Source organism: Anopheles moucheti (genome assembly GCF_943734755.1).
Source record: "Anopheles moucheti chromosome X unlocalized genomic scaffold, idAnoMoucSN_F20_07 X_unloc_4, whole genome shotgun sequence".
NCBI classification, from domain to species: domain Eukaryota; kingdom Metazoa; phylum Arthropoda; class Insecta; order Diptera; family Culicidae; genus Anopheles; species Anopheles moucheti.
This window is the reverse complement of record NW_026453548.1, coordinates 890,001-897,500: the sequence shown is the minus strand read 5'-3', so window position 1 is coordinate 897,500 and position 7,500 is coordinate 890,001. Positions and strand designations below refer to the sequence as shown.

At 60.0% G+C, this 7,500-nt stretch overlaps 1 non-coding gene across 1 annotated transcript; it reads right to left on the bottom strand.

Moving 5' to 3' along the window:
• Positions 1-243: 243 nt before the first annotated feature.
• On the bottom strand, positions 244-401 carry LOC128308514 (5.8S ribosomal RNA). Its single transcript, XR_008288346.1, has one exon. It is a non-coding gene; the product is annotated as a 5.8S ribosomal RNA (ribosomal RNA).
• Between the last annotated feature and the right edge of the window lie 7,099 nt (positions 402-7,500).

Below are 7,500 nucleotides of genomic sequence, written 5' to 3'. Positions count from 1 at the left end.
GTTGTCTTATAGCCGAAGTTCGAACCGTGCGACACGACACGCACCCACTGGGCCAACTGTACCGCCTTACCATTTCAGCGCCCAAGGTCCCCCGCGGAGGGGGTCCGAGCACGCCATGATGCACAGTGCGCCAAACGCGTGTGTTCAAGCCTGCGACACACTCCCGGGCGTGCTGCTCGCCCAGGCGTGCCGCTGGTACGCGGGCGTCCTGTAGTTATGGAATAGTGTGTAACAAGAATTGGTAGGCACTCAAGAATGTGTGCATCGGTCGGGTTTAAACGTCCGATGCGCCATATGCGTTCAACGTGTCGGTGTTCATGTGTCCTGCAGTTCACATTCTGACGCGCATTTAGCTGCGGTCTTCATCGATCCATGAGCCGAGTGATCCCCTGCCTAGGGTTTTGGTATGTTCAACTGTCTCCTATGTTTTCGTTATGCGCTAGGTGCATCTCTCACAACTTAAGTTCCCCGGACAGCGTAACCGTGCACCTCTCGGTTCCTTCGAAGCCGTCCAGGGTGGACAAGGATGACCATTGGTCTTCCTTCCCATTGATCGACGCGCGATGTGGGCGGCATCGGCGCGATCTTGCACAACTTTCGTTCTCTTGATTAGGTTTCTCTCTCGCTCGAGGCCAGTGTTTAAATATGTTCTAGTGGGTCTTTACCTTCGCCCATGTGTCACACACTTTACGCGTTCGATGGCTGCCATTGGGAGTGTGCGCACAGGTACGAAGGCCACTGGCCTACGGTCGCGCACGCTCAATATCGTAGTATAGACACACCTCTCTCGCGGGTCTAATTGGCGTGCGCGGCCCCCAAGGTAACATAGCAGTTTGTTCTGCTGATACCGTGTTTCTCTATCTCTCTAAACAACTCACACAACAACATATATGTATTGATCGGTAATGATCCTTCCGCAGGTTCACCTACGGAAACCTTGTTACGACTTTTACTTCCTCTAAATCATCAAGTTCGGTCAACTTCGGCCATGCCAGCTGCAGCTCACGAAGGAACCGCGGAAGGTGTGCCTCCAGAGACCTCACTAAATAATCCATCGGTAGTAGCGACGGGCGGTGTGTACAAAGGGCAGGGACGTAATCAGCGCTAGCTAATGACTAGCACTTACTAGAAATTCCAGGTTCATGGGGACCGTTGCAGTCCCCAATCCCAACTAAATGAGCATTTGGGTGATTTCCCGTTCCTCTCGGAATGGGGGCGCCAATTGGCGAGAACACGCTGCTGCTCACATTGTAGCACGCGTGCAGCCCAGAACATCTAAGGGCATCACGGACCTGTTATCGCTCATTCTCACCTTGCTAAACACAAGTTGTCCCGCTAAGCAGGGCAAACGTGGCCGACGACCGCCCGTGAAGGGGCCGCCGGCCTTGACGTCAGGTGCGCCCGGAGGTGCACTGCTGACAGCGTTCTAGTTAGCTTGTTTGAGTCGCGTTCGTTATCGGAATTAACCAGACAAATCATTCCACGAACTAAGAACGGCCATGCACCACTACCCTTAAATTTGAGAAAGAGCTCTCAATCTGTCTTACCTCGATAAGTTCGGACCTGGTAAATTTTCCCGTGTTGAGTCAAATTAAGCCGCAAGCTCCACTTCGTTTTTTTTTTTTTTTTAAGAAATGCAGGTTTTATTGTACAAAAATACCTTATAAACCTACCCTCTTGACGTAGGACGTCGCCCGCCAGGGATTTTGTCCTACGTCGTTGCGAACCCTTTCGGATATCTCTTCGCGATTTATTTATTCAATTTTCCGTATCTTAATCCGCATTTTAAAGGCGTACACATACTGAGTCCGCGTGACTCTCTCTTTCTTCCCCTCTCGGAGATCTCAAGAAGTCAACCCGACATCTATCGATCTGACCATTCCGCCTCGCTGGCGGCAGCCTCCTCCGCGGGTGTCCATCGTCGGCCTGCAGCCAAAGCACGACGGCGCCTTTCGTTTTCGCGTCTGTTCCGCCGAGACCTTATCAGGTCCGCCTCCGTAGGCGCGGTCCGACGGCGGCGCGTCGTCGAGGGTCCCTCAGCCTGGACCCGAGCTCGCCATGCGCGCTGCATGAATAGACGCCGCTCATGGCGAATTCTAACCGTTTCAGGGGAAGGTGGTCCCCCTCTGCTACGCCTAGGTATGGGAGGAGGAGCTAGGCCCGCTCGCTCCGCCTCTACTGCCGTCCGCAGTATCTCGTCATCTCGGGCGGCCAGTGCTGCTGCGACGTCCGCAGCCAGTCGCACTCGCGCCCGATCCTCCGCTCTGCCGCGAAGCCGTCGGTTGCGGGCAGATCGCTGACGCGCTGCTCGCGCCTCGTTCACGCGCCGCGTGATGTCTTCGATGATGACGTCGTCCATCTCCTCACCGAAGAGTGCGGCCACACTTTCGAGGACCACTTCCTCGTCCTCGGCGAAAGCCGCTTCCGTTCGACCATTGGTGAGCGCTTCCTCATCGCGCCACAGCTGTTGAAGCACTGTGGTGATGGTCTTTGCTGCTTTCTGAATGCGGTCCCACCACTCCGCACTCTCCAGCAGCTTCTCTGCGATGTTGTTAAGCTGGACCGACTCGGGTGTCCCCCAGCCCAGCAGCTCACGTCGGATCTCCTCAAACACGGGGCACTCGAACAAGACGTGGGCCACCGACTCGACCGACCCCACGCACCGTGGACACTCCGGAGACGAAGCGAAGCCGCAGACGTGCAGGTACTCCCGGAAGAATCCGTGTCCGGAGAGCACCTGCGAAAGGTGGAAGTCCACCTTCCCGTGCTTTCGTCCCGTCCACCGGTGCAGGTCGGGAATCAGACTGTGTGCCCACGTCTGATAGCGGCTGGCCGATGGTGTTGCCGCCGCACGGTCCCAGGCGTCCTGCCATTGCATCATCGTGGCTGCTCGCTCCGCCGCTCGTACCTCCTTCCTGCTGGCGCCAGGCTCGACCAGCAGCCTGCTATGGCACCTTGCGTCCTCGTTGACGACCAGCCAGTACGGCACCAAACCAGCCATCACCACTGACACCTCGTAGGATACCGAGCGGAACGAACTCGATACCCCACGTGCCAGTGGCTTCTGGACCTGGGCCAGTCGTCTGCGGCACCACTGCATGTCTGTCGCCTTAGCCCAGATGGGCGAGGCGTACCGGATCACCGACTCAGCGACTCCTGCCAGCAACCGCCGCTTGGCCACCTGGGGGCCGCTGTGGTTCCTCATCACCGAGGTAACCACCGCCACCGCACGGAGGGCCTTGTCCGCGGCCGCTTCCACGTGCGGTTTCCACGAGAGTTTCTCGTGGAGTTGTACCCCCAGGTAGCGTATCGATCGCTTTGACGTGCAGACCACTTCGCCGACGCGCACAGGAATTTCCAAACGTCCTCGACGCAGACTCGATATCAGTACCACCTCGGTTTTGTGGGGGGCGAGACTGAGGTGCCGTGCCTCAAGCCACCCCATCACCGCCTCGATCGCAGCCTCCGCAACGGACGCCGACTCCTCGGGTGTGCAGCCCTCGGCCAGGATGGCGATGTCATCGGCAAAGCCGACGATGGTGGCCCCTTCAGGGAGCTGGATCCGCAGAACGCCGTCGTACATAACGTTCCACAGAGTCGGGCCAAGGATTGACCCCTGTGGAACGCCTGCCGTCACCCGACGTGACACCGGGCCGTCATGGGTGTCATACACCAGCTCCCTGTCGGTGAAATAGTCGCGGAGCAGGAGTTGCAGCTGCGCTGGAACCTCCTTCTCACGCAGGGCCATCGCTATCGCCTGCCAGCTGGCGGTGTTAAAGGCGTTTCTGACGTCCAACGCCACAACCAGCAGACAGCGCTTATCCCGGTTGTTAGTCCGTCCGTAGGACATCGCGCGCTCGCCTGCTTCCACCACCAGCTGGATCGCCTGCAGGGTGCTCCGCTGCTTCCGGAAACCGAACTGGTTCTCGGCCAGCCGAGGTGCCTCCGGATCCTCCAGGTGCTCGTTGAGTCTGTCCAGCGTAGTCCTCTCGAAGACCTTCGCCGGGTTGTCGATCAAGCAGATCGGGCGGCAGGACGAGGCTTCGCCCGGCGGCTTACCCGGCTTAGGCAACAGCACCAGCTTCTGCCTTTTCCATTCGCGTGGTATTTCGCCGGTGTCCAAGCAGCGCTGGTAGACACCAGCGAATGGCTCCGGATACTTCCGGATGGCAGCCGTTACCGCAGCGTTCGGTACTCCATCGAGGCCAGGCGCCTTCCGCGGATGCAGCTCGCTCGCTATCGCCTGGAGCTCCGCGCAGCTGATCGGACGGACCGGAGTGTCCCCTTCCGAAGGCGTGACGTCCGGCCACTCGACCGGGGGATGCTCCGGAAACAGCTCCTCGACGATCCGCTGCAACACCGCTGGATCGCGTTCACGCGCCGTCCAGCTGCCCCGAAACCGAAGAAGCACTTGCCGGAACCACTGTCCCGTCTCATCTGCAGCCAGGGCCTGCAGCCACTCATCGAACTGGCGCTGCTTGCTGGCCTTAATTGCCACCCTTAAGGCAGCACGCGCCTCCTGATGTTCCTCTGAAGCCAGTTCGGCGGACGTCTCGTCGAGGGCCAATGACTGTCGCTCCCGAGCCAACCGGCAGCGCTCGGTCAGCTCCTCGATATCCGGAGTCCACCAATATGTGTTGCAGTTCCTCCTCTGCTGCTGCGACTGCCCAATCCTCGCCATGGTAGCGTCGCAGGCCTCCGTAAGCACCATCCCCAGGCTTGCCGCATCGGTCACCCGATCGGCAAAACGGGTCGCCTCAAGTGCCAGCTCGAAAGTACGGGGGCAAAACTGGCGAGTTCGCCAGCGAGTACCCGCCTCCCGTACTTCGACACCTTCCTGCTGATGAATGCCCCGTCCGGGCCGCTGACCTGCACGATGCTGTTGCCCGACCGCAAACCGAATATAGCGGTGGTCGCTATAGGAGTAGCGGTCTAGCGTCCGCCAGGAGCTGATGTCCTCCGCTGCTCCATCCGATCGGCAGAGCGTTGGACTCGCGAAGGCGACGTCCACTCTGCTGGGCCGAGCCACACCGTTCCCCAGGAATGTCGGCTCCGTGCCGCGGTTGAGGACCTCCAATCCTAGGCTGGTAACCGTCTGAAGGAGCGCCTCACCCTTAAGGTTGGCCCGCTCGCTCCCCCAGGCCCCATGCCACGCGTTGAAGTCACCAGCTATCAGCACGCAAGGGTGGCCTCGCGCAAGTACCTCCAGCCGGTCCATCTGTTGCTCGAACTCCGGGAGGCCGATCGATGGCGGAATATAGCAGCAGATGACAACGATGCCCGCCACCTCGGCAGCTACGATGCCCGGATGCTGCACGCTCCTCACCCGCTGTATGGGAAACCGTTGGCCACTGGTGACGATCGCGGCCTTCAGTGCGTCGTCGGATGCCCAGTTCCCATTGTTGGCCGGCACAGCATAGAGCTCCGTGATGAGCATCACGTCTGCTCCCTCCTCCCTCATCCGCTGGAGCGCAAGATCCTGAGCGCTCCTGCTCTTACCGATATTTATCTGGAGCACTTCTATCATCATCGTGTGGCTGCAGCTTTGCACGAAGCTGCGGCAATCGAGTGCGGGCCGCCACACTTCAAACAGCGAGCCTCGCCAGTGCAGCTCGCTGCCTTGTGGCCTTCCGCGCCACACCGGATACACGCTTTGCTGTGGTCCTCTCCCGAGCACTGCCCGGCGAAGTGGCCGCGCTCCAAACATCGGAAGCACCGCTTCTCCTCCAGCGACGCTTTCGGGACCTCCCACACCCAACAGGAGGTGTGTCCTAGGAGCAGGCGCTTCCCAGCCAGATGCTCCGCATCCGACCGGGGCAGACGAACGCGAGCACGCTTCGTGCCGTCTCGCCGCTCCCACATGTCGAAGGTGGCCTCGGAATGCTCCTTGCCGAGAGCCGTCAACACCGCCCGACGCAGCTGGTCCTCGCTCGCCAAGGAGTCGATGTTTGTTATAATCACCATCGACATCTCCGTACGCACGGTCGCCGCACCCTTGTCTCCGATGGCTTGCCGGATACGCTGGCACAGCTCGGCGCTGTCGGCATCACGGCTCAGCGGCAGCCGCAAGGTGTCTTTCGGCGTTCGCTTGCCGACGCCGATCTTCTCCTGCATGCCGTCGAGATGCGAGCTCGTACGAATCGCCCTATACATGTCGAGGTAGCTGACGCCCTCCGCTGGCATCACCTCGATGGTGTCGGGCCGCTTCCGCGACTTCTTCACTGCAGCTGGCATCGTGCGTGGCTGCTGCTTACTCTGCTTTCGCAGCAACTGGCCCTGCAAATGCCACTGTTGTTGTTGTTGCTGGGGCTGCCCAGCCGAACGCTGTCCGCTCTGATGTTGCTGCGGACGTTGCTGCTGTTGCCGCTGCGGCTGCTGCCGTTGCGGGAGCTGCGGCCACTGCTGCTGATGCTGCTGAGCCGGCTGCTGGCGTGCCGGCTTACGGCGCACCACCTCGGCCCAGGAGCCGCCTTCCTGGTCCGGAGACGGCACCACCGTAGCCGTCACCGCACCCTCTCGCTGTTGTGCCAGCTGCTGCTGCTGCTGCTGCTGCTGTTGCTGCTGCGACTGCGCAACAACCAGTTGCGTAAGAAGCCCAGAGACCATCTCCCGCTCCTTACGGTTCTCCTCTCGCAGATGGAGCACCTCCTGGCGATGGCACTCCTGCATCGCCGCGAGGTCTTTCCGGTATTGCTCAGCTTGCTCCGTCAGCTGAACACGGAGGAGGGATAGCTCGTCCTCCAGACGCTCGATGAGCCTCTCCATCGTGGCTCCTTTCGCAGCCGTGGCCGTGCCAACGCCACTCGTGCGAGCAACACCGCTCGTGGCTGCGGTCTGCCCTTCCGGCACTCTGCTGAGCATCACTACCGGTTTCGAGCCCGCCGGTGCTCGGCTATCGGTCGATCCCGACCGTGATCGTAGGTTCCTACTGGTGGACATCATCGCCAAAAGGAAGGAAGATTCCGCGCTTTAAGCTGGTTTTACTCCCCCTCAAGGAGGGACGCCAGCAGCGGACTGCCACGAGGATCGACGGAGAGGTTTTTCCGCCCGGGCGAGGTGAGGGAAGATGGTAGAAGAACGGGGAGGTGCGCGATGGACTCGTCCCGCCGAGCCGCTTCTTCTGATACCCCACTTGCCGGGGTGGCGATGAAGTTTTCCTCGGAAAAAATCGCGAAAAACCGCTTCCTGGGTGGTTTTTCCGCTCTAGGGGGGTGGGGGTGGGTGGTATGGTGGTGGGATGGGGTTTTCCCGACTCCCCTCTTGAAAACTCGTCGTTTGATACCCCGCACGACGGTATCAGGGCGAAAATTTTCTTCTTCGGAAAAACGCTTTTCCGCCCGTATCTCTCTGGATGTTGCGAAAATCGCTTTTCCGGCGACGGTTTTGGAAGTGATAATTCACCCCGCAACTTTCTTCCAAACACCCGGGAGCTCTACCTCCGCTCCTTGGCCGGGAAAATCGCCAAAAACCGCTTCCTGGGTGGTTTTTCCGCCCTAGGGG